General features: G+C 45.8%; 1 protein-coding gene and 1 long non-coding RNA gene across 3 annotated transcripts in view; one reads left to right on the forward strand and one right to left on the reverse strand.

Annotated features, from left to right (window-relative positions):
- Positions 1–12,108, reverse strand: part of ZHX2 (zinc fingers and homeoboxes 2) — a 139,827-nt gene extending 127,719 nt beyond the window's left edge. For both annotated transcript variants that reach the window (XM_057497781.1, XM_036925508.2), the window contains exon 1: positions 10,806–12,108. The gene's annotated coding sequence lies outside the window, so the exon portion shown is untranslated. The remainder of the gene's footprint in view (positions 1–10,805) is intronic.
- A 297-nt stretch (positions 12,109–12,405) lies between these two features.
- The window catches only part of LOC118932223 (uncharacterized), a 40,159-nt gene continuing 24,867 nt past the window's right edge, over positions 12,406–27,697 (forward strand). Inside the window, exons 1-2 of the long non-coding RNA XR_005032653.2 lie at positions 12,406–12,618; positions 13,176–13,216. This is a non-coding gene — a long non-coding RNA (uncharacterized LOC118932223). The remainder of the gene's footprint in view (positions 12,619–13,175; positions 13,217–27,697) is intronic.

The raw sequence follows: 27,697 nt of genomic DNA on the forward strand, positions 1-27,697 counted from the left end.
AGAGACTAAAGCCCGTGTCCTGCAAGCCTTAGGTTTTGTCATGGCGTCAGCACACACGTGAGAACACATGGTGGAGAGTGAAAAAGAGCAGGCTTCTGAGACACATAGTGACCCGACAGCAGTCAGCCCATGCTCAGGGTGTACCAGCAGGTGGGTGGGCACAGGGCTGCAGAGGGCACCATCTAGAGAGCTGAAAGCCTTTGGTCCAGAGGTTCTGTTGGCAAGCTGCCTTCCCCCTATGCAGAACCCCCGAGCATCAGTTATTAAGAGAGGAGAATGCATGTAAGCTATGTGCAGAAGCCACGTGGCCTTTGACTATACTGAGCAAGAAGGCTCCTGTCATTTCTGTAATTTTTTTTTTTTTGCAACTGACACATCTTCTATATCCAGAAATCTTGAAGTTGATTTCCCAAATCTCCTTCCAGAATCAATCAATGCAACCCTCCCAACCCCAAAGACCAGCAAGCTGACCTGGTTACATCCAAGGCCACTGATATGGCCCCTTCTCCCAGCTGGGGGAAACAGGGGACTGTCAATTCAGCCGAGATGACCCAAAGCGACCCCTTCCCTGGCTCACTGTGGCCCCCACAAGCATTAGCCATCAGGTATTTTCTCATATCTAGGAGCACAGGAATAGCACTCTGGCTTTGGAGATAACAGAGTCGGACGTGGAGAGCCTAAAGCCAAGCTGGGGAACCCCGGGGCTCAAGCAGAGCCAGTGCAGGGCTCTGTGCACAGGACCCACCACCTCCAGGACAGGCTCAGCAGGTCTGAGAGTCTGGATAGCCCACCCCTTCATTCCAGGCCACTTCCTGGTCACTGAATGATGGCCCCTTCAGAGGGGTAGGGGTGTGGCTCCTGGTTATAGGTCAAAGGCATAGGATATCCCTTAAACTACAGTGACTTAGAGGCAGCCTCACAGCAACAAGGACAGAGACATGTTAATGACAACAGTGCCAGCCAGCATTTCTAGGGCGGACCTAGGTGCCAGGCTGTGTGCTGTGTCCTTCACAGGTGTTGTCCTCTGTAATTCCCACAGTGACCCGAGTAGGGATCTGCCTGGCAGAGTCCAGCTAGGCTGACTGTGGGGCTGCAAATGCACACAGTCTTCAGCCAGCTCGGGAGCACCCCAGGGGAGGGAGGTGGCTTGTCATCTTTACATCCCCCTGCCAGCCCCCAACACTGAGGTCAGGTGCCCTACACACAAGGAGCAGGGTGGTGGCAGGGCCAGGATGAGGGTGAGGTCAGCGGCAAACTAGGCATCCAGGACTCAAAATTTAAGGAGGCATGTGAGGACACAGGAGAAGGTGGCCATCTGCACGCCAAGGGAGGCCTCAGGAGAAACCAGACCTGCTGACACCTTAATCTTGGACTTCCAGCCTCCAGAACTGTGGGAAAATAAAAGTTCTGTTGTTTAAGCCACCTAGTCTCTGGTGTTTTGTCTAGCAGACCCTTAATACAAGTGGTACATCCACACAATGGGCATTATTCAGCTATGAACACAACAAAGTACTGACGCATGCCGCAACACGGATGAACCTCAAAAACAACATGCAAAGTGAAATAAGTCAAACATGAAAGACTACCTATCATTTGATTCCTTCCACATAAAATGTCCAGTAACAGCAAATCTACGGGGACTGAAAGTAGATTAGTGTTTACCCTCAGCTGGGGGAAAGGGGTTGCAGAGGGGGAAGGGCGGTGACTGCTAATAGGCACAGGGTCTCTTTTGGGGTGATGGAAATGTCCTAAAATTAGATAGTAGTGATAGTTGCACAACTCTGTCAATATACTAAAACCGATTAACTGTACACTTTAAATGGGTGTACTTTAAGGTATGTAAATTGCGTTGTAAGCTACTTTAAAAAATGGGACTAATGTGAATTCCTATGTACAGAGTTGCACAGGGCCTGGTACATGTTAGTGGCCTATACATTATACTTGGTTCTTCTTCTTATGCTCAAATTAAGTATCTGCTGCTCAGTTGATAGGTGCCTGAAGTTTCTTAAAGTTCCTTTATCTTTAGGGGGACTTTGGGGAAACTAAACTTGGCAGTCACTAGTGATCCTGTGTCCCTAAGTGACCTGTCTCTGCCCACACAGGGCTCCCAAGCAGTTACTTATGGCTGCCACATGCCTGATGTGGATAAAACTACTCCAGCCTTGGCTTCCACAGTGGTGTGCTGGAGTTCCATCTCTGCCCTTCACACAATCTGCTTAGCAGAGCTGCTGTAAAAATGACCTGGGCTTTGTATGGTGTGAGGGTGTGTGGAGCCAACACACAGTTGGCATTCAATAAATTGGAAAAAAAACACAACTGCATGAGAAAGCCCTTTGTCAGGCTCTGAGTGCACGTCCATCCTGTGTTATCCCCAGCACTGGCTGGTGGCTCGGCCACCAGTTCTAATCAGTGGAGGAGAGGCCCAGCCCCCGTGCCTCATGCTTGAGCTGCTGGTGCAGGGAGGGCAGGAGAGGCCACATGCCTCCCCTTAAACGCCAGGTGTGGAGTAAGACTGCCTGGCTTCCAGAAACCTTGGAGATAGGACTTTCCGCTCTGTGCTTCCTCTCCTGTTAGGTGGGGATAATGGCATCCTTACATCTCTTAGGAGTTCAATGAGCTCACTCACAAAAGCACTCAGCATTGTGCCTTCAATGTCAGGAAGGGCTGGCTATCATGGGCCTTGCGCTTGCTGCTAAGTGCCAAATGACTGGGAACTTCAGCAGGCAGGGATGTTGTTTTCTCCCTCTGGCAGGTGCTCAGTAAGTGTTTGCTGATTGGACAGAGAAGGGGGAGGGAAGGCACCGTGATGGAGCTGGCTGGTCAGGGAATCAGAAGGGCCTGAAGCTTGGCTATACAGGAGAGAAGAAGCAATACACTGCCATATGCAGTGAAATCTTGGGCAAATTCCTATACCTCTTTGGGCCTCAGTTTCCCCAAGCTGGACTAGGTGATCTCTAAAGTTCCTTCCAGCTGGACTATTCCCTGGTCCTACTACTGCAGCATGTTGCAATTAGACTCATTGTCCCGACAACCTCTCTGAGGACCCCAGAGGACATTAGACTTTGTACCAGGAGATGCATAAATTCTTTTCTAAAAGTGCCATAATAAGGCCATGTCTAATTTCACACTGTCCAGCACAGCCCTCAGTCTTTGGGGTGTCTACCATTAACCCGCCAAGTAATCCAAACTGTCTCCACCTGTGGCTCTGTGCCCCTGAGGGCCCTTGCACTTGAAAATACAGTGAAGCTTCCCTTCCCTCCTGAACTGCACGGCTTTGGCAGAAGTTCCCTGCCCGCTCCTAATCAATTCTCTAACACAAGTGCTGCCGAAGACACTACAGGCCCTTCTGCAGGATACTGAAACCTCAGTGCTGTTGGGGGAGCTTAGGGGAGTGCCTGTGCTTCTCTCTGCTCCTGCCTGGAGCCACTGCTACCCTTTCTCCTAAATTTCTTGGCCAGTGGGCAGTCTCTTTTCCAGCTTCTACCTGTCTGTCCCTATCCCTCCATTACCCACTCCCTCACACAAAAGAGCCAAGACACACCCCCTCCCAAGCAGCCCTGGCAAGCTGGCCTCTCCCTGCCCCCTCTGGGCCACTACCTACCATCAACAACGTGGTTGTGACATCTAGCTCTCACCAGGCTGTGTGCAAATATTTTAAAGGAGCTGTTTCCAAAAAGACAAGGGTGCAGTGCAAATGAAAATGATTTCTAGGTGTCCTCCTGCAAAGGCTGGGGAGATTCCATGGGAGCTCTGGGTACCCCCGGGGCTGCGGGAGCCTGAGATGGCTTTGCAGCTACAGCAGTTTGGCCCACTCTTGTATTTTAAGAACAGTGGGAAAGTAGTATCAGCTGAAAGGAGTTTTCTGTGCGCTATTTAACTAGATGGCTCTGCAGCTGGAGAGAGCCATAGTCAGACGTGCTATGATTCAAGGGCTCCCAATTACAATGATCCTCTTTTATTGTATAAAAACAGCAACACAGCCATTCTCCACCCTCCCAACGCCTGCTCCCTCCATTGCCTTCCCCCATTGGCTGGCGAGGTTGTTGAGCATCGTGAAAGTAGCGCCCAGATTCTCCTCCTTCCCTAGGAGTGCCTCTTGCTGCCCGCTGGGAGTCCTCTCCAGAGCCAAAGAGACGGTGGAAAGGGTGCAGTGCCCCCTGGAGAATGTTCTGTTACAGACACTGACAGGGGCTTTAAAATTGTCTTTTTTTGGGTGGGGGTTGGGGGACTAAGGCCAACAGGCACAATTTGGAATTCTCTCCTGTTTTGACTAAACTCATAAACACACACGTACGCACTCAGGTATGCATGTAAACACCCCTGCAGTTCTTTAGCAGAAGAGCAATCACACAGTGTCCAGAAGCACGCAGAGAACTTCCTTCTCCCTACACTTCCTTCCAGGCTGGGATGGGGCTGGTCTCCAGAAGACTTCAGAAGGACCTGGTGATGACTAAGCACCAGCTTTAGAATCAGACTGATCTGGGTTCGAATTCTGACTCAGCTACCTTCTCTCTGTGACCCTCAGTAAGTACCTAACCTCTCTGAGCTTTGGTGTCCTGTCTTTAAAATGGGGGGATACCACTGCTCTCAGTGTATTTCCTTATGGTCAGACTGGATGACATAGTGAAGGGGATGTATTGGGCTGAGTGCCTGGCACATAGTGGGTGCTCAATTTTCAGGATTTGCTATGTCCTTATGATGGTGACACTGTGTTTGTGGTGTGTCAGGGTGTGCCCACAGCTTCGTATTCGTTCACTCTCACCAGTCACAGTGCATGAGGCTGGGGGTGGGGGCAAGACAGCTTTGGGGGCACGAATGTCAGCCCCACTGAGCAGTGTTTTTCTCCAGTCTTTCTGGAACACTGATTTAAACCGTCATGTTTGCACAGTCCATGCATGCATGCACGCGGGCTGCCCCCTCAATTTAGACTTCTGGTCCTTCCTTGGTGTTTTTCTGTGGATGTTTTGGAGTCCAGAAGCTGCAGCTGCAGAAATCAAACCAGGCCAAGGAGAACCTGTAGTCCAGGGACTCTCCTCCACTCCACCTCTTCCCCTCCTCGACAGCAGGGTCCTTCTCTCTCCCACAGTCTGTCCTGTGTCCCCAACAGGGAGGATTCCCTCCCTACGAAGGAGCTAACTCAATCTGGCCACTCTCTGAGGGCCCCGGGATACAGGGATCCACTCTCCACATTGAATTTGATAGCAAATGGTTCCCAGAATTATGCTGGCTTCCCTTTGCAAAGTAAACCCAGCACAGCTTTATGCCAGCATGTGCTTCCCATTTTTCCAACCCAAGCCAAGCCTGTGCACCCCTAAAATACACCAGAAACCTCTTACACTGATATGAATGCCTAGGTCACACCCCTTAATATGGGTACCCCATGGATCAACAGCACAAACATATCATTCACTGCAGATTCTTTGTGGTAAATACTATTGCAGGGAAACATCCGTAGTAAGATTTAATCTCCATTAAGTGTTTCTAGTACTGAGGGATGGGGGTGGGGCACAGAAAGAGGAAGAAAGTGTGTGAACTATGCTTTGTAACAGGGAAATACTTCACTGGGGGCGAAGAGAGGTGCCCGCAAGAAAACTGGTCTGGCTCTCGTCTTTTTTATTCCGTTTTAAAATTTGAGTGGAAACTGATTTATTGATGTTAGGACTGCTTTGCTCCTTGGGGGTCTGTTACACATACGCATGTGCACATACAAGCGCACGCACACACACACACACACACACACACACCATTGCCAATCAGCCCCTCTTGAATGCATGACTACAAGCGTAGGAACAGGAAACAGATTGTGGGTGGATGTTCTTAAAATCACAACCTGTTTGATGTAGGGTTGGGGCCTTAGGGAGGGGTGGGGGAGGGGAATGGGGGGGATTTTTTTTTTTCAGTTAAAAATGAAACTTACCTTGTCAATACTAAAAATATCCACTTTACTGTCTATCACAGGGGCATGGCAGAGCCAAGCATCCTTTTAGAACTGTGCTGTTTGGATTTGGCCATGACACAGCACATTACATTACCTGAACACCGCACCAGGGTCTCTGTGATAGTCAAGGAGAGCTTTCCATTTCAGTAGTTGCTCAGATTTGCCACAAATTAGTGCGTATGTGTCTGGGGGAGGAGAGAGGAGAATGGCAAAGAAATGGGGACAGTCTGGGTCTTGGAATCAATGATAAAATCCACACATATTAATTACTTGTCACCTGAAGAATATACAGGTGGTGACAGCAACAATATTGGTGGTGGCAGTGCTGATAACAGGTAATGTTTACTGGGCACAATCCATGTGTTAGGCACTCTGTTACGCCTTCTCATAAATTTCTTTTTAAGCTTCACAACCACCCATAAGGCAGCTACTAGAATCATGTCCATTTTAAAGGTGAGGAAACTGAGTCTTAGACAGGTAAACAACAGTCCAAAGTCACATAGCTAATAAATTGAACAGAGAATCAAGGATGTCGTTGTTGTTGGAGAAATCCAGGGTGGAATACGTGACCAGGGGGCCTCTGATATCATCCCCTCAATTTAAAGCAAAGGTGAAGGGTCATGACTGAAATGACTCTGCTGATGAGTGGGGGAGTTGCAGGTAGGAGCTGGGAGCCCGAGGGTCAGGAGAAAGGCAAGTGTCGTGTTTGGGGAGAAAATGGTACCCCCTCCAGTATTTTCAGTTTCACTGGGTTATGAAGGAACAGAGAGCCAGTGACCTCTGGAAACAGCTGACTAACATCAGGTTAATTTGGGATTCCTATTGGCAGGACCTAAAAGAAAATCTTCCCGTCCTCCCTCACTTTCTTATTGTATGCTGTCGTCTTTTTGCCTTAAGGCAAAACTGGTCCCCTGGTCTGAAACTGTCCAGAACTCATTTCATTTCAAGTAAGAACCAAGCTGATTTGTCTCCGCAAGGCACACTGCTGACAGTCTTCCCTTCTTGAAACACATAACATTCCCTTCTCAGAAACCTGCCATAGCTCCCCAGTACCTGTAGATTAAAAGCCAACCTCCTCCACATCCACCCCCAAGTCTGGCATCATCTCTTGGCATAACCTTCCCACATCCCCAGATCACACATGGCTCCTAGGACCCAGGATGCAGTTTTCCCTGCATCAGGGATACCCTTCGTCTTCTTGTCTTGGGCTGCACACACTTCACCTGCCAATTCAATAGTTTCATTCACCCCCTCTGCCTTACCTGTTGATCCGCAATTTATTCATGGCAGCCATGTGCCAATTAATCATACATGACTGCCCCTTCCTGGTAGGTTTGGGTGGTCACACGGCACAGTTCTGATAGATGAGCTAGGGACAGAAGTCCCTATGACAGACTGAGAGGGGTGGCCATTTAAAAACATAATAGTAAAGCCATACAAGATAAGTGTATTTGTGCCTCACTCATCCTACTTTCTCTTTCCTGGAATGCAGATGTGAGACCTGGTGATGCCGCAGCCACCTTCCCACCATGAGATGATAGTCTCAGGGCCAAAGGCCTATACTCTTAAGGATGGTAGAGTACAAAGAGTCTGTGTCGGCAGTGAGGCATCACCCCACTCACCCTTCCTGCTGTCTGACATGAATAAGCCCCCATCTAGTTAAGTCATCAGCCAGGATTTCTGTTGCTAACACCTGAATGCAATGATATCCAACACACCTCCAGGCATTGTTCTTCCTTATTCATGGGTCAGTTCAGATGCTACCCCCTCCAGGCAATTCTCCAAACACAGTAATTATGCCCTTCCTTGAGCTTCCACAGTAGCTACTTTTCCAAATTACAGTACTTATTCATGGCCTGCTGATCTGCTCAAGTTCCTAGGGGATAAAGGGTCTCTATCCTGCCAATATCTCCATAATGCCTGCAGTGTTTTGCATTGAGGTTAGGGGGCTCTATCTCACCAGCTTCTCCACAATGTCTGGAACAGTGCATTGGGGCATGGAGAGCACATGTTCTAGGGTCTGGCAGTCTGCTTACTAGCTGTGTGGTCTTGGGCAAGTTAGAGAACCTCTCTGTGCCTCCACTTCTTCATCTATGAAAAGGTGAGAATGAGAGTACTTACCTCACAGGGTTGTCACAAAGACAAAAGAGTTCAATCATAAGCACTGAGAATGGTTCCTGGCATATAAAAGTGCTTTATGACTGCAGGCTCTTATTGTGTGATGACTATTACAGTTGCTGAATGAACAAATAAATTGACACACAGCTAAATAAATGAAGAAATGAAACCCAGAAAGATTCCTGAGTTTAGACCTCAGGGTGAATGGTCACTGTTCTTCTCTCCTGCCTGCACCTGATGACGCTTTACTTTTTCATTCTGAGGACTTCCCATATCCAGGGGCTTCTATAATGGAGTGTTTAAGGCTAAGAAGTAAGGCCTGGCTTGGAACACTGACTTTGTTTTTTGCTGTATGGCTGTGCGCAAGTTTCTTCACCTCTCTAAGCCTCAGTTTCTTCAACTGTAAACTGGGGATAATAACAGTACTTATTTCATAGGGTCATGATGAGGATTAAATAATAAACCATGTAAAATATACAGTATTGTGCCTAGTGTCCCGAAACAGTAAATGTTAGCAACTATTAAGCATAGTCATTATTCTTCCTGTCACGTGCATGGCATTCCACCCAATCACACAGCCCTATTTGGATGAGACCCTTGGGGTGGGGTCACCTTTCAGCATTTCAGGATACACTGCCTTTGCATCAGGAGAATGCCCTTCTTAAGTGCCAACGCACAGCTGTGTCCTTTGGTCTTTTCTTTTAAATGAGGATTAATTAATAGATCTATTTTACCCTAAAACCATGGCCTCTGAATTTTCCCCTAAAAGTTGTTAACTTTGGGGGGATCCTTAGTTCACATCACAGCTGGGCAGGAGATATCACAGGAACAATCAAGTGGCAGAGCATTTCAACACCAACCAAATTCCCACAGATCACAGATCTAGTTTTGTCAGTGACATGTTTCAATCATGTTTCACTTGTAGCTTTTGCCCTGCTCTGCCCTTAAAAGATATGTATATAGCTTTCTATAACTTTTCCTTTCAACTTAAATCAAACCTTTATGTTAGTCCCATTCAAAAACTTGATAGGCTCCATTCATGTATTTTTATTATTAAACATGCCATTTTTACAAGATATTTACTCCACTTGGTTTTTATCCAAATGCTTTTAGACATGACTGCCCTGGGACTGAACCGCTTAAACTCAGTGCCCTCATAAACAGAAAATCACCTTTTGATTGAAATCTTCAAGAGCTCTCAGACCCTCACCTCAGTCACTTCAACAGGCATTAATTTCTGCTTTGCATAAAGGCGTTTGAGTGTATGCGGGGTGTTTAAAGAGGGTAATTGTGGGAGTCTGAGCCACTGAGGGATGAAGCGGAGGGCTTCTTGCCCCCTGAAACCTGCCCAGCAGGGCCTGCCTCAGCCCTGGGAGGCTGCGACCTCAGAGAGAGTGGGGGAGAACTCTGGGGCCTGCAGAGACTTAGTGATCCCCAGGCCCAAGCCGGGCAGCGCCTCTTTCAACGGGGAGGGGGCCAGGGAAAGCCATTATTCCCCCACCTCCTTCCTCCCCACCTCCCGGACAAACAAAAGGCCATCGCGAAACAGCTGAAGAGAGACCCCACTGGCTCTGAAGCCGATCAATCAGGTGGAAAGCTGAGCAAATCACAACTTGGGTTCCCCGTCAAGTTTTCTCCCCGGCTCTACGAGCCACCCTCCGCCTCCGCCCCCGAGCTCCGCACAGCTAAGAGGCCAAGGAGACCGTCCTGTGATGCTCTCTGGTTTCCAACTTTCCGCGCATCTTCGTCTCCGCAGCCTCCTTCCTGCAAAGCGGCTGGGAAAAGGGCAAGTTTGCAAAGGCGAGAATACCAAGTCCTGGGGAAGCCACAAAGAAGCTGCAACACCAACAAAGATTAACCTCTCGTGGGGCAGACGGAAAGCGCCAGCTGCCGTTCCGGGGGTGAACGTGGGCTTGGGCAGGCAGGGGCGGCCGCCGGGGCCGGGGTCCCGCACGCCCCTCCCCGCGCGGGCTCCCGGCACCTGAGCGGGGCGTGGGGACAGCGCCGCGCTCCGGCCCTGCCCCCGGCAGGTAGCTCGGGCGGCCGCCCGCGCGCGCGCCCGCCGCCTGCAGCCACCGGGCGCGACGAGAGGAGAGGCAGCCTTAGCCCAGGGCGTCATGCTTCCTGCCACCACATTACAGCGAATCGTCACCAGGAGAGGGGAGAAGAGGGGAGAGCGGGGGAGGGAGGGGAGCACACACACGTAGCCCCCCGCCTGCCCAAACCCGCGGGGACGGGGCCACGTCCCGGTGGAGTCCCCGCGGGACCTGCCCCGTTTGCACAAAAGCGCCGCAGTTTGGCCAAGAAGGGAGGGAGACGGCCACGAAATAAATAAATAAAAACAGACTCGGGTCTACGTAACGCCCTGTCGAAAGCGGACGCCATATTTTTTTGTGGCTTATGTCGACATAGGGAAACGTAGACATGTTTTTCCTCCTCCTCCTCCTCCTCCTCGGTCTGGCTCCCATTTATCCAAACTTGTCATCAAAACTCCTTAAAAAAAAAACTCCCCCCTCTGTAACCTCTAATTTCTTCCCACCGGCAAAAAGAGCCTGACCCCCCTTCCGCGCCCCCCCCCCCATTCCAATCACAAACCCGGCCAAGTCCCATTAACAACACATTTTCGGGAGCCGCGGCGGCGGCAGCGGCGGTGGGAAAGTTGGGCTGGAGTGGCCGGCGCCCGGCGTGCGGGGCTCGGGGCTGGCGGCGCGGGGCGGGGGGTGCTCCGCGCCGGGGCGAAGTTTCTTACCTGCGCGGGGCTGGGAACGCGGGGACCCGGGCTGTAGACGCGGAGACGCGGCACGGGCGTTCCAAAATGGAACTCTGCTGGCTCCCCCCACCCAGTCCCCACTCCCCACCGGGCGCCCGGCTGGGGCTCCGTGGGAAAGAGGGGGAAAGCCAGCCTGCCAGACAGACAGAAAAAGCCCCTGAACGGAGAACAGTGGCCAAATTTTTTAAAAGAAAAAAAAAAAAGAAGGAAAAAAAAAGGGGAAAAAAAAATGTCTCGATCAGTGGGGAATCTACGCCAAAACCCACATGATCTGTAACGTCAGCATGCGTATTTGCATACGATACCACTACCCGAGCTGCCACCCGGGCTCGGGTTCCGCAGAAAGTTACAAAGTGAAATTCAGCCCCCTCCGGAGACGCCGGCGAAATGTCATTTTCAGGCGGCAGCTGCGGGGGAGGTTAAGCCTAAAGGTGCTGGTTACTAGCCAGGGTTGCGGGGTGGGCAGTAAATTAACTTAAAAGTCTGAGCCCTGTAACGGACTCGGTGGAATTTCTGCGAGTAGAAGGAGGGGTCGGCGCGAGCGAGATCACTGAATATTAAGTACGACTCAGGCCGGCAGCCGCGGCCGAACCCTCCCGATGCAATACCCATTTTCTTTATGAAAAGTTCAAGGTGTCACTGATGAGCTCAACAAACTGTTGATCCTGACCACGTGGAGTGGCGAATGAGGGACTGCGCGGCCCGGCTGCTCGCTGGTTGCCTGCGGCACCCCGGACCCCGCGACCCTCCCGCAGCGCGCGGGTGGGGCTGCCGCGCGCCCAGGGCGCTGCCTGCGCTTTCCCTGGTCCTTGGGCTCAGGGAAATAATAACAACTAAAAAAAATTTTTTAAAGAGGTATACAATTTACTCCTGGAGTAGTAATGAGAGAGCTCGGAGTATGGAGAGTTAATGCCCCCACTTATATAACGACTTGAAATTAGATGACTTTTGCTGGAGAGATGCCGAGATTTCCGCTTGCGCCAGGTCTGAGGTTGGTTGAAAATCCTCAAACTTTTTTCCTTAAGAGCCAATAAACAAACAGACGCCCCGGGAGCTGACTTAAACTCTTGTCGGGCCGGCGTTGGCTGGGATTATCAGACTCGGAGAAATGCACACCCCTGCGGCGTTCGCAGGCAAGTCCCTCAGAAGCAAGGCGGGTCACTTTCGGAAATGGGACTCCGCGGTTCCCAGAGGGAGGGGCCCCTCCGGCGTCTTAGAGTAAAGGCGGGCGGGGGAATCTCTCTGCCCTTCGCTTGCGGCCGCGGTAACCGTGAACTTGGGTTCTGGGCGCGGCGCTCCAGTAACAGCGCTCGGCTAGGGAGCTCTAAAGAATTCCGGATCCAGAGGACGCTTCGGAATCTCACCCAGCAACCTGTCTGCGCCTTGCATTCCTGCCCAGTGGACCCATTTCCCCTCCGCAGGCGTTTCGACGAGTCAGCATCTCCCAGTTGTGATCTGGGCGCAAGCGCGCAGGAGCAGAGCCAGGCGAGGGGATGCTGTCTGGGGTCTACTTTTGACACAGTGAGCGCAGCAGCGAAACAAAGGGAGCTTGGAGCTGGGAGGCTCTGCGGAGTCCCCGCCCGCCCGAGTATTAGTAGGCGAGGAGCGTCGGGGCTTCCCAGCCAGTCGCTTCTCCCGGGAATTAGAACGAACTCTAGTGGCGGTTTCTGACTCGGTTCTGAGCTTGAGGGCAGCAACAGGTGGCGGTGTACGGCAGAGTGGCCGCGGCGAGGACGCGTTCTGGAGTGGGGACAGCTGGCCTTGGGGCCTGACCGCATAGTCAACATACTGGGTGACCTTCCGAAATTTTTGTTTCCTAGGCTGTGGAAAATAAAATAGCTAAGAGGTTTTTCTTTTTCTGGGGTCTCCCCTAGGGCTCCAGTTTCTCTAACACAACCCCTTGGGTTTCCAGAAATTTTTACAGTGAAAATTAAAATAGCTCACATGCAAAGCTGTCATACTGGCCCGCACCTGTTGTTCGGTTATTACTGATGTAAGGTGAGTTGGCTGGTTTGATAAAAGACGCGTAAAACAAAGTCCTGGCCAGGAAGAGGGGGCTCTCCCGTGCAATTCTCAGAGACCCGAGAGGTTAACTGACCCGGCTCTGAAAGGATGCTAAGAACTATGGCTCAGGTTGCCTCTCACCTTTCTCAAACTCATTTGGTATCTTAATCCTAATCTATTTACGACCAATATCAGAATTTAGGGATGCTGGTTTTTCCCTTCCCTAAAGGGTGTGCCAGAATAGTAAAAGAAAAAAGAAAAAATACTCTACCAACTTTAGTATTTTTATGTTGCCTACTCTCGACTCTTCCAGGTCTTATTTTTATTTGCTCTTGACTCTTCCAGGTCATTCTACTGCTACACAGCCCCAACCCCTTTGAAAACAGGTATGGCTGTTCCTGTGGATTTACGTAAACCTTAAGGAAGCTGTTCCCGTTTTGAGGCTGTCCTCCCTCCTCTTGATGGTCGGCCACTTAAGGAGGGTTGTCTATTACCTGAGTTTCCTCTGCGCCTGCCTCATTACCACCTGCTCTGGCTGGGTGAGAGTTTACTCAGGTGGGAAGGGTCAGGGTGGAGCCAAGCAAGGCAGTCCTCTGGGCTGTCCCCCGAGTCCCCATGTCTTCAGGGCACTCCTACTACGATCACCATGTGCTACAGTGTCTAAAAAATTTTCAAAGTTTAGCATGGACTGAACTCTCACTATATAAACAAATAGCAGGGAATAAAACATGATTTCAGTTTGGTTTATGTGTTGGTGAACGAGGCAGACCCTTAACCTGATACGATTCAGGAGCTTTGAATTCAGTAATTATAACGGTAATGTTTATTGAGTGCTTTGTATGTATATGCCAGGTGCTGCTTAGTCATTACAGCAACCCTATCGGGTGTCTCGAAATGTTTTGTTTCAGGTCCTCTTTAAACTGTTAAAATTATTGAGGACCCCAAATAGCTTTTGTGTAAGTGAATTATGTACATGTTGATATTTGCCACATTAGAAATTAACTTAAAACACAGGAATTTACAAACACACCTTGCATTAGCCATCAGAGCAATGACACCATTACCTGTCACACATGTATGGGAAACGACTGTATACTTGTGAAAGAATGGGAGTGGAAAGGGCAAGTAATATTGCGGCCCCATTATGAAAGTAGTTTTGACCTTGAGGATCCCTTGAAAGGGTCTTGGAGACCTCTAGGTTCCATGGTCACATTTTGAGAGCCACCGTTAAGGTAAGTTTTATTATTATTCCCATTTTTACAGATGAAGACTCCAACGCTCAGACAAATGTAGTAACATGCCCAGGGCAGATAGAGGGAACAAGGATTTAAACCTGGTTCATTAAAGGCCAGAGCCAGAGTTCTAAATGATTTTATAATCCTACCTTTTCTTAACCTAAGTTCCACCTCCAGCCTAGAATAGCCTCTAGGGCTTCCCAAGACTACTTTTACTAACAGTAGTAGTCCTACTGTTTTTTGTGGTCCTACTAAGTGCCAGGCACCATGTCAGCACTTCCTATGCCTTATCTTGTCAAATCCTTACAACCACCTACCCTGAGAGTATTGCTAGCCTCATATTATAGATGATAAAAATGGAATTCAGGGAGGTTAAGGAGCCTCTCCAGACTCAGCTTGCCAGCAAGTAGTAGAACCTGGATTCAGCTCTTTGTCTGGTGGCTTCAAAATCAAGGCAGGACAAAAGTCCATCATGGTGATTTGTAGAGGCCTAGTGGGGAGAAAGCAGCTTCTGTCATAACTTGGTGTGAATGAGGTCTGGCTGGGAGATATTGAAAATTCAGAAATGGCAGAAGGAGAAGAAATAAAAACAGCATTACCCTTGAGGAGTCCCTAATCAAATGATAACAAATCCACCCTGGCTTATAAACTCAGAGGAAATGTGGCAGGAGCAGCAAAGACTTGGAATTGAGATGCGAATCGCAGGTCACCCCTTTCAGCTAGATAAGTATTTTTTAACAAATGAAAAAAGAAAGCACAAAGTACAGAGAAACAAGCAAGAAAAAGAAAACAATTACCAGCTGTCCAACCAGGCCCTGGTTATAATATTGGTATATATCCTTCTATGTGTTACATTTATTTAAATTTTCCATTATATCACTTTTAAGAGAAATGAAAACTATCAGATATCAATTCATCAACTACAGCACGGAACAGCCTACTGAAATGACTTATGGAAAAGTGAGACAGCGTGTGACCTTTTGGAACACTTAGATTGCTTTTGTGAATACCTGCAAAGGGGAAGGACAAAAGGAAACATGCTAGGCAGATGCTGTTTCCTTCCACGTCTGTCTGCATCTTCTCACCCTGTGGTTTGATATAAAGTGTCGTGCCTTGAGAGAAATCCTATGGCAGTGGTAGGATCCGAGCTGGGACTTGATGTTTTAAGTTTATAGCAGGAGCTCGACTTAGTTGCAACTTGAACCTACTTGGAGCCTAGGATAGTAAGTTTATGAAATGGAGAAAACTCAGATCTTACTTGTTTCACAGTCTGGTTTGATCCTTTATCATCTCTGTAAGGTAAGCACAGTGGGTACTATTATCCCCATTTTACAGAGGAGGTTACTAAAGCTTATGGAGGTTACCGTAATTATATACGGTACATGGTAGTTTTCAAGTTCACAGCCTAAATTCAGAACCATGATTTAAATCCAGGTCTTGTAATTGCAAGGCCAATGCTATTTCTATGCCCCTTCTTCATCATTTGCTGTTGTTCCTGAAGGGGACTAAATGTGCCCCCTATCAGACATTGTCCCTCTTTTTTGCAAAACCCTGGAGAATTATCACTTGACACATCTTTTTGTCTTATTTCTCTCTTTTATTTGTACTTAGTCATTTATTTGTTGTCTTCCTACTGGAATGTAAGGTTCCAGTAGCAGGTACTTTTGTTTTGTTCACTGCTGTATCACCCTGCTTAAATCTGCCTGGTGTATCATAGGTACCCAATAAGTGATCGCTGAATAAATGAATGAATGAAGTGCACAGCTTGTCAGGGCACATCCAGTAATAGGGAGCCAGTGCTGTTCAAGAGCATACACTATTTCTGTTCACCTAGAATGATCTTGACTAAGAGTTTCATTTCCTATGGTCAAGGCTTCTACCTAAATGGTGCATGGCCTTTATGGCTGGTGGCGAAGTGCATGGCCAGTCAGTCCACATCTGGAGTCCCAGCATGAGAAATGTTAGCTCTGCATTGGCCCTTAGGGATCTGTTCCTCTCATCAGCTCATTTTACAGGTGGGAAAACGGAGGCTCTCAGTTGGTGGCAGTGCTAAGACTAGAACCCAAGTCTCCTGACTTCTGGCTTGTATTAATTCTCCTGCAGGTCTGCTTATAAAAAACAAATCCTCAAGCCTGCCAGAGAGAAACAGAACTGTGTCTTCAGTCAGTATACAAAGACACTAAGAAAGATCTGCACAGCCAAATATTGTGGGGAGGAAAGAGTCTGCACCTGTTGCCTGGGCATGGTAGAGAGCAGATGGCAAGACATGGTCGTACAAGCCCATGCCTGTGAAATGGGGATAATAATGCCTGTTGGCTTTCTTTATAAGATTTTTGTAGCCTCCAATGAGACAACATGTGCCAATGTGCTTCTTTATTCTTTATAGTGAGCTTATATATGCACATGATATGTGCACTCATCTAGTTAGTTATGTGCTGGCTATAGCACAGAGGCCCTGGGATTTGAATTCTAGCTCCAGTGTTCATTTAACCTCTCCAAACTTTAGTATCCTTATCTATGAATACTAAATGTGGGTAATGATTTTACCCAGCTCCCAGGGATGTTGAGATAATTCATGTAAAGCACTGAGCTTTAGTGCTTGAGCCACAATGAGTGCTCAGTAAATTTTACCTATTATTATCATTTCTCATATGAAAATAATACCAATTCATTGTTGAAAATTTGGAAAATTCACTTAGACAAAAGTTATCTGTTGAAAATATATATTGCATAAGCAAAAATAAATATATTAGATAAATGGATTGACAGATGTCACTCAATTTTACCACCCAGAAGACAGCACTGTGAAAATTTTGCTGTATATGTGTGCCTACATTAATTTTTTAAAATTGTCTACTTTGTTTCACACACTGTTCTAGGGCCTGGATTATAAAACTTATATTAGACCTAGATAATAAGTAAATATATAATCTATTAGGTGGTGATAAATTCCATGAACATGAATAAAGCTTGGTAAAAAGTTAGAAAGAAATCTTTTTGGTGAGCTGATATTTGGATGAGTGATGAGGGGAACCTGGTGGGAAGCATAAAAATATTTTAAGTGGCTCTATGTATAGTGAAGCTTCAATAGCAAAAGTGGCCCTCCTATGTGACTCCTGTTTTTTCTCATCATTAAGAATTTAAATGCTTTGTTTTATATTCCACATTTATTAATATATATTATTATATAATATATAAAACAACAAATATGTACAATAATATATAATTATGTTACAGTATAATAATGTTGTTATTTGCAAGGGTGATTAACAACAAAAACAGCATTGTTTTAGTCAGGCTAGGCTTACATATGCTGCAATAAAAAATAACCCCCATATCTTAGTAGCTCAAAACCACTTTATTTCTTGTTCTTGCTACATGTCCATGAAAGGGTCAGCAAGGAGGCTCTGATTATCTAGTCAGTCCAGATCTCTGGCTGACAAAGCAGTCACCACATTCATAAGAGTTTATCAATTATTGTGCCAGAGGGAGAAGCTCATGTACAGACAAGTAAATGCTTAGCCAGGAAATAATACGTGTCATGTTCATTTAAAACTCATTGGTTAGATTTAATCACAAGGACACCCACAAGGAGCCATGGAAGTGTTATGTGCCTGGGAATGGAAAGAAAATATTTGCATTAAAATAGCAGCATTAATAACTACTGCAAGTAACAGTAGCAGTTCACAATTGCTGATTATTCACTATGTGCTGAGCCTTTGCCATATATCATCTTATTGAATTATCACAACAATCCATCTTTTTTTATTAAGGTATCATTGATATACACTCTTATGAAGGTTACACAAGAAAAACAATGTAGTTATTACATTCACCCTTATTATTGAGTCTCCTCCTATACCCCATTTGCAGTCACCATCAGGTCCATCAGTGTAGTAAGATGCCACAGAGTCCCTATTTGTCTTCTCTGAGCTACACTGTCTTCCCCGTGACCCCACACACACCATGTGCACCAATCATTGGTGCCCCACAAACCCCTTCTCCCTCCCTCCCCACCCACTCTCTCCCACCCCTCCCCTTTGGTAATCACTAGTCCCTTCTTGGAGCCTGTGACTCTGCTGCTATTTCACAACAATCCATCTTTTATCTTCACTTTACAGATATGGCAACGGAGATCTAAAGGCTTAATTAAATAACTTGTTCAACATGGCCCAGCTATTAAGTGGTGGAATTGGGATTTAAACCTAAATCTGTCCGGTTCCAGGGTATGGATGCTCAAAACACTGTCCTCAAATCCCATTGCATGTACTTCATCCCTGACTGTTGAATATTAGGTAGTTTCCTTTTTCTTTCCCATTGGACAACCTTGTATCAAATCCTTTGACTCATCCATGATTATTTCCGTAGAATAAGTTCCTAGGTAAATTTTGCTGTTGAAATACAAACATGATTCTAGAGTGAAACCCTTTCAAAAAGTGAAAGCTTTAGGAGGTGTAGTACATAGCTTCCCAAGGTGGATGCTATCTAGCCTTTCCTTCTGTATATGAAACATACTTCACCATTGAGGGGTAGAGTTTATTTTCCTCCCTGTGAATCTGGACTAGTCCTGTGCCTGTTTGGATGCAATGGAAGTGATATTCTGAGACATATGAACCCAAGCCTTAAGAGACTGGCAGTTTCTGTTTCTATCCTCTTGAAATGTTGCTGCCAAGCTGTTAGAAGCCCAAGTTTCATGGAGAAGCCACAAGGAGGAAAGCAGAAACAGCCCTCGCTGATTTCTGGTGGACACCCAGTCAGACTTCAGCCATGTAAGTGAGCCGTCTTGGAAGCTCCAGGCTAACTGATGACCCTTCAGTTGGTGACAGCCCTAGTTGATGTCACATAGAACAGAAGAACCACCCAGTGTAACCCTGTCAACCCACAGAAGATAATAAAGAATGAGAGGTGATAATACAATGGGAGTTGTTAAACACTACTAAGTTTGGGGGTGGCTTGTTACACAGCAATAGATAACTGAAATGCGAGGTGTTTTTTATGAGTCTTTATTCACACATATGTCAGAATATTTCAGTTCTTCCAACTGATTTCTACAGGATGTAGTATTCTGATATTATAGAAAAGGCCAGGACAAAGGGTTAGGGGGCCTCGTCCCTGATGCCTGGGCTGGCCATTCTGCGTCAAATTGTTTCCCACAAAATACCTGGATTCATCCTAAGAATGGCCTCCTGACCACAAGTCCTAGATCCTAAGCAGATGAATACTTTTAGGTGATATTTACCAAGCACAGATAGACACTCAGTAGGTGCTAGAGTTAAGTTGCTATTTGGGATTGCTAAAAACTGAGGTTTTCATTCTTAAGAGATATACTCTGTGAAGGGAACTTGAGTGCCTACTGTGTACAAGGCAACTTAGAAGATGCTTCTTAAATTTTTGTCTCATTTATTCTTCATAACATTCTGAGTACGTATATCATCTCCTTAATTTATAGGAGGAAGCTGAGGCTCATAGAGGTTTATGAATTATCCACGGGCCTTCCAGTTGATATGATAGAATCAAGACTTGAACCCAAGTTTGACTGGCTGCAAAATCCTGCCTGCTTCCTATTACATCAGTATGGCCCAAATTAATTCATTTGCAAACGACCTTTACAACTTTTGCCCCAGTGGCATATGTACTACCTGCAGTATTACTTATTTAACATTTTTATTTACATTGATTCACAATAAAAATGTGAATAGTAATATAATAATAATAAAGCTTTTTATCATAGTGGATAAAGAAAAGCCAATACTGATAATAACAAATGAATGTTAACAATAAAAATAATGCATGGAAAAAGGCTGTGTGCTATTTAGCTAGCTAGCTACTGTTATTTGCAGAAAGTGGGGCCTGAGGATGAGGGTGTTAGAAAGGTGTGAAAGACAGTTTACCATGAAACTGAGAAACTTTTTCTTGAGCTAATTAAAAAGATGGGAAGAGAATTGAAAGGAATAACTTTCTCTCTGAGTCAGAGCTGCTTACTGATGGGCCCATGTGTCATTTCAAACCATCTCATGTACCCCACAAGTTACCAGTGGTACATATCTCATACTGCTGACCCCTCTCTGCCTTGCACAGTTGAATCAGCTTTAATACTGCTCCCTCTAAAAGCACAGGGTTAGTTTGAGGAATTGAAATGCTGTAAACACCAACTAACTCATTTCCCTCCAATTTCTACCCTCACTATCCCTGCTGTCACCAAATCCCAGTCTTGCCTGGTCATTTCTCTGCTTACCATCATTTTTTAAAAATTAAGGTATTATTGATATACACTCTTATGAAGATTTCACATGAAAAAAACAATATGGTTACTACATTTACCCATATTATCAAGTCCCCACCCATACCCCAATGCAGTCACTGTCCATCAGTGCAGCAAGATGCCACAGATCCACTATGTGCTTTCTCTGTGATACACTGTTCTCCCCGTGATCCCCCACACCATGTACTAAACATAATACCCCTCAGTCCCCTTCTCCCTCCCTCCCCACCTGCCCTCCCACACCCCTCCCCTTTGGTAACCACTAGTTCCTTCTTGGAGTCTCTGAGTCTGCTGCTATTTTGTTCCTTCAGTTTTGCTTCGTTATTATACTCTGCAAATGAGGGGAATCATTTGGCACTTGTCTTTCTCCACCTGGATTATTTCACTAAGCATAATGTCCTCCAGCTCCATCCCTGTTGTTGCAAATGGTAGGATTTGTTTCTTTCTTATCTGCTTACCATCATTTTTGCTTTCCATTTCTTTAGGATGGGATGGGTTATCTCATAGAACCTGGTCCCTACCAACTTTTCCAGCCCAGTCTTCTGCTTCTTCTAACCTTGTCCTCTAAGATGCAACATCCCTGGCTTGCTTGTCACCCCCTCCATTTGCTATGGTCTTTTCCATTTTGTAAATGGTCTACCCTCTGCCTGGAATGGCTTCTCTCTGTGCTATAAGACTCAGATCAAACGTCACTTCCTTTTGGAGGCCTTCCTGCACTTTTTCCAAGAGAGTTAATTCTGCCTCCTCTGAAGTCCTACAGAATATAGCTCTTTCCTTGAATTAGCAACTATTGCTCTGTAATCTAGCTACTTCTTTGTGTTTGCCAAATCTGTTAACTCTAAGTCCCTTCTGATGGGTATTTTGACAGTCATCTCTGTGGCCTCATTTCTTGCCTAATATGGAGTACGTGGTTCATAGAATTCTAAGCTGGACCCCAAGATTCCCGGTCCCTGGCAGACACTAACCTAGGTACTGCTGTGAAAGGATTTTGCAAACGTAATTAAAGTTTCAAATCAGCTGACCTTAAAAATCCAGAGATGATGAAGATTATCTCAATAGGCCTGATCTCCTGAGCAGAACATCCAGTTGTACCGTGCCTAGACTTCTGACCTGCAAACTGAGAAATAATGAATTTGCATTGTCTTATGTTGCTCAGTTTATGGTAATTTCTTACACAGCAATAGAAGACTGATAAAGGATAGATGCTGAATAAGTGCTGAATGAAGAAGTGAAAGGAAGCCTGCATCATTTGTTCATAAATGATATTTGAAGGGAATGCCTTTCCCCATTCCTGATTTCCATGATGAGGGGTTTTCTGTGAGGATGCATCTGCCTCTTTATGCCTGTGGAAATGTTTGGGTTGGCTCTCCCCTTCTTCTCAGGGGTGCTTCTCCTGAGAGCCAGCGTCTCCTTTGTTCTGGTCTTACTGTGGTTGAGGGCAGCTGTGTGGTATGTCGGCTTCATTCTGGGTTCAGGATGTGCAGCTCACATGACTGACAGACTATCTTAGTTTGTTCCAATTATGATAACAAAATACCACAGACTGGGGGGCTTAAATAACAGATATTTGTTTCTTAGAGTTCTGGAGACTGGAAAGTCTAAGATTCAAGTGCCAGCAACATAAGTTTCATTCTAAGGCCTCTTTCCTTTGGTGTGTGGACAGCCTCCGATCTCACTGTGTGCTCACCTTGTGGGTGGGGAGTAGGTATCTCTTCCTCTCCTATAAGGGCAACTAATCCCTCATGAGGGCCTCACCCTCATAACCTCATCAACCCCTAATTACCTGTCAAAGGCTCCACGCCAAATGCCATCACATACGGATTTTGAGGAGACATTCAGCCATAGCACAGACCTATGATCCCTGCCTTCTGTCAGTTTTGGGCCCCCTATATACTCTTTATTTTATTTGCCAACTTGTTCTAAACCTGGGTAGGGAAAATGGGTACAATTTTAGGGGGGATCTTTTGAAACCCCCAACAGGAGATACAAGCTGTTGTGAGATTTATTGCTGTGACAAGATAACATTTTTGGAAATGTTTCCTGATAGCCTTGCCTCCCTCCATTTCCTTGTATTCTCTGACCTTCCCCTCCACCCCCTTTAAGTAAGGATAGACCTTTTAATGATTTGGCTTCAGAGAAGAAATGAGTGAGGCAGAAATTGTATTTTGGAGCCAATTCCTAGCTTTCTAGTTTAAAAAATATGAATCCCCAGGAGGAATGAAAGAAGTTAGGACATGGAGAGTACATTTTAGGGAGAACATGATGGAGAGACACCCCACCCCCCTCCCCCAACTAGGAACAGATTCCTTTGGCTTCAGGGAGGAAGGGGGCGTGATGAGAGCAACTCAGGTTCCTGCCGGGTGAACCCTGAGGAGGTCTGTGAGGTCCAAGCTCAGGGCCCCTGCGCCATACCTGGGTAGAGACTCCGCTAGAGGTGGCTGATTGGTGTGGCAGATGGACACAAGACTGCCTCCCATCCCACTGCTGTTCAGGAAAGTGAGCTCAGTGCCCCTCTGCTTGAACTTGGATGGGCTGTGATACTTCAGTCAACAGTACATGGCCGAAATGATTCTATGTGATTTCTGATGCCAGCTTGCAAAAACCAAGCGAGTGTCTACCTTGCCCATGGGTTTTGGAGATGAGCCACTGTGTGAGATGAGTGGCTTCCCTGAGGCTGCTGGGCTGTGAGGCCACTGCTTCACAGACGGAGAGTCCCCAGGGAGCTGCTCCAGGCTACAGCCCCTGCTGAGGTCCCAGGTGACAGCCAGCATCGACCACCAGACATGGGGGTGATGACACCCCCGGGTGATTCCAGCCTCAGCTGTTGAGTCACTTCCAGGTACTGGTCTTACCAGCCGATGCTCCAGAAATCAGAGAGCAGTGATGAGCCATCCCCACTGTGTTCTGTCTGCATTCCTGAGCCACAGAATCAGTGGACATAATAAAAGGATCATTTCATATCCCAAGTTGGGGATGGTTTGTGATGCAGCAATAGTAACCAGTGTGGTGGGTAGGTGTGGGACAACCCTGAGTGCCAAGGGTGGTGCAGGGTAGGCAGAAAAATGCCTCCTCCACCTGTCAAGACATCCATATCCTCATTGCCGGGAATGGTGCTTATGTTAACTTAGGTGGCAAAAGATACTTTGTAGATGTAATTAAGGATCTTGGGATGGGGGATTATCCTGAAATATGGGGTGGGCCTAATGTAAACAAGGGTCTGTATAAGAGGGAGGTGAAGGGTTGGAGTCAGAGATGTGACGCAGCAAAAGGTCAGAGTGATGTGGCCACAAGCCAAGGAATGCAGGCCAGCTGTGGGAGGGGACAAGGCAAGAAGACAGACTCTCCCCTGGAGTAGCCTGGCCAACACCCCATAACTCCCTTTTTAGGCTGCTACCCTCCAGAACTGTAAGACAATGTGTTTGTATTGTTTTAAGCCCCTAGGCTTGTGGTGATCTGTTACAGCAGACACAGGGAGTGAATTCAGGTGTCATCATTGGGTGCTGCCTGTGCAAGAGGCCTTACAGGTGGGGCTCAGGAATGTCTCTGCAGGCACCTGGGCGCACCAGTGACTGAGGGATGATGTGATTATGGATTCCCACAGGATGGCAGTGTGGACAGATGATGCTGAAGATAAGAGGGTGCTTTTCCCCTACCCCCTCTGCGTCCCACATTGATATCAGGCTCTACATAAGTCTCCTGAAACTTGGGCTGTCTCCCCAGGGAAGGGAGCAAGGGGCAGGGGCCAAATTGCCTAAGGCTATTTCTACTACATAGGCTGAATGAGAGCTCAAAATACAAATGAAATTGCATTATAAAAAAATTAAAGAAAGTTGTAAGTCTTGCACATCCGAGTTGAGATTTCTGATTTACAACTGATCTGCACTTCAAGAGTATGTTCTTTCCAGAGTAGAGCAAATATCTATATGGGGGTTATGCAGACACCCAGACAGCAGGACTGGGATTTGTCTGTGGTTTCTCAAGAATTGATTGAAGGTAAGAAAATTAGAATATTATGTGGTTTTTAAATATTTTAACTTTTTATTTTACAATAGTTTAAGATTCCCAAGAAGTTGCAAAAATAGTACAGAAAGATCCCATATATGCTTCCCCCAGCTTCACCCAATGATAATGGCTTACATAACCCTAGTACATTTTTTAAAATGGGGAAGTTGATGTTGGTACAATATTAGTATAGCCTTTATTTGGATTCCACATATACTTTTTAAGTCTTTTTTTTTAGTTGTATGAAATTTGAAGTTTATTTTTTATGTTGTGGTTATTTTTTTAATTAAGATTTTTAAATTATGAGTTAATTATAGATTCACAGACTGAGGACCATCACATTTTATATCCAATCCACTTATCTTCCTTTGTAGCCATCAATCTGTTAACCACTCCTCTAATTTTGTCATTTTAGGAATTTTAAATGAATGGAATCATACAGTATGGGATCTTTTAGGACTGTTTTTTTCCCACTCTGGAAAATATAATTCTTTGGAGATTCTTCTAGGTTGTTGCGCGTATCAATCATTTGTTTTTGTTCTTGGTAGTATTCTTTGATATGGGTATACTGCAGTTTGTTTAACCATTTACACGTTGAAGGACATCTGGATGTTTTCCTGTTTCTGAATAGTATGAATAAAGATGCTACAAACAGTTGTGTACAGGTTTTCTGTAAACCTAAGACTATTTATCTGGGAGAAAGGCTCAGGAGTGTGGTTGCTGAGTCATATGATCAGGGCATTTTAGTTTTGTAAGAAACTGCCAAACTGTTTTCTCCAGTGGCTGTATCATTTTACATTTCCACCAGCAATGTAAGAGTGATCTAGTTTCTCTGCAACCTCATCAGCATTTGGTGTTGTAAATATTTTTTTTTTTTACCATTTTGGATAAGTGGTAAATGAGTGTCATCTCATTGTGGCTTTAATCTGCATTTCCCTAAGGGCTACTGATGTTGGACATTGTGATATAATGAGTTATAAGAAATACGTATTTGGTCACTTATATGACCAAATATACATTTCCCAGGTATATTTGGTCTTCATCCACAGTTCCAGAAAACACTTCAGAGCCTTAAAGGTGAAATGGGTGTTTTGTCATGTTAATGAGAGACTTTTGGACCCTCACCCAAGGGCGGGGACTAGAGGTTCAATCAGCCAATGGCCTATAATTTAGTCAATCATGACTGTGCAATGAAGCCCTGCAAAATTCCCAGAGAAGAGCGTACCACTACTTGCTTGCTCTCTGCTCTGCCTGCTCTGCTCAGTTGCATCCTGCTTCTTGTTCAGAGGGAGCTTCTATGCTTGGGGAGCCAGAACGCCTCCACTTGCCACCGAACCAGGCCCCAAGCTCCACGAGGATAGAGGCTCTTTCATTTGGGACCTTGCCCTGTGTCTCTCTTCATCTGGCTGTTAACCTGTATCTTTTATGGTATCCTTTATTAAACTGGGAAACGTTAGTGGTTTTCCTGAGTTCTTTTATTCACTGTAGCAAGTTAATCGAACTTAAGGGGGAGGTTGTGGGAACCTCCAATCTGTAGTCAGTAGGTCAGAAGCACAGGGAACTGGGCCTTGAACCGACTTCTGGAGTGGTGGGTGGAGGGCAGTCTTGTAGGACAGAGCCCTTAACCTGGGCATCTGGTGCTGTCCTGGGCAGATAGCATCAGAACTGAGTTGAGTTCTCCAACACCCTGATGGTGTTCGTGAATTGCTTGGTTTAAGTATGTGTGGGAAGACCCCCTCCCACATACTTACTTACACACATTGGAATCGGGTCCAGGTACCCGAATGAAGTTATAGTACTATTACTGCTGTGTATAATATGTTATTGTTATACATATATGTAGGGAAAAAATATGCCATTGCATTTGGTGTTGGACCAGTTTTAATTGCAGACATCTTTTTATGTGCATATTTGCCATCTGTATCTCCTCTTGGGTGAAATGTCTCATCATGTCTCTTGCCCATTTTCTAATTGGATTGTTTTTATATGTTGAGTTTTGAGAAGTCCTTGGTTGGATATGTGGTTTGGAAATATTTTCTCCAATTTTGTAGCTTGCTTTTTTATACTTTTGACATACTTTTTCACAGAGCCAAATTTTAAATTTCGGTGCAGTTCAGTATTTAATTTTCAAATGTTTGGAGATTTTTCTGTTATCTCACTGTAATTGATTCCTAGTTTGAGTCTATTGTGTTTGCAGAATACACTGCATATAATTTCCATTCTTTTAAGTTTGTTGAGATTTGTTTTATGGCCTAGTGGTTGGTAAATCTTGGCATATGTTCCATGGACACTTGAGAAGAAAGTGTCATCGGGTGGAATGTTCTGTAATGTCCATTAGATCCTATTGGCTGATGGTGTTTTTGCATTCTATATCCTTACTAATTTTTTTGTCTGACTGTTTTATCAATCGGTGAGAGAAGGGTATTGAAATCTCCAACTGTAATTGTGGATTTGTCTAGTTCTCCTATCTTCTCTATCAGTTTTTGCTTCCCAGGTTTTTCAGCTCTGTTATTTGGTGCATATACGATTACCCTGGTTGGGGTTCACTTGGCTTCTTAATCTGTAGGTTTCTGTCTCTTGAAAAATTTGGGATGTTTTTCAACCATGTTTTTCTTTGAGAAACCTTTCACCCTAATCCTCTTTCTCCCCTCCTGGGACTCCAATGACACAAATGTTGCATGTTTTGTTATGGTCTCACAGTTCCCTGAGGCTCTGCTCATTTTTTATTTTTTCAGTCTGTTTTTCCTGTTGTTCAGACTGGGTGATCTCAGTTGTTCTGTCTCTGAATTCATCCTTTCTTTCCACTGTCCCTTCCATTATGCTATTGCGTCCATCCACTGAGGCTTTTATCTGGATATTGTATTTTTCAGGTCTAAAATTTCCTGTTGGTTTTCCTTTAAATTTTTAATTGCTTTCTTGAGATTTTCTATCTCCTTGCTGAGGCCTTCTGTATTTTCATTTGGTTGAAGCATGTTCATATTCGCTCTCTGAGGCATTTTTATCATGGCTGCTTTAAAATCTTTGTCGGATTAATTCCAACATAATTCTGTCATGTTGGTATTGGCATTTATTGATTGGCCTTTTTCATTCTGTGCCAGATCTTCCTGGTCCTTAGTATGACTAGTGATTTTTTGGCTGAATCGTGGACATTTTGATATTGTTTTGAGACTCTGGGTCTTCCTTAAATCTTTTGTTTTAGCTGGCTTTCCCCGACATCACTCTGGCAGGGGAAGGGAGAGGGGTCTGTTGTGTTACTGCCAGCTTGGGGGTAGAGGTCCAGGGTCCTTCTACCTGGAAAGGGGCGAGTTCCTCCTTGCTGTTGGCCAAGGGAAGGCGTTCTGGGGCCTATATGGTCTCTGTTGATACCA

This window comes from Manis pentadactyla, chromosome 3, assembly GCF_030020395.1.
Source record: "Manis pentadactyla isolate mManPen7 chromosome 3, mManPen7.hap1, whole genome shotgun sequence".
NCBI lineage: Eukaryota > Metazoa > Chordata > Mammalia > Pholidota > Manidae > Manis > Manis pentadactyla.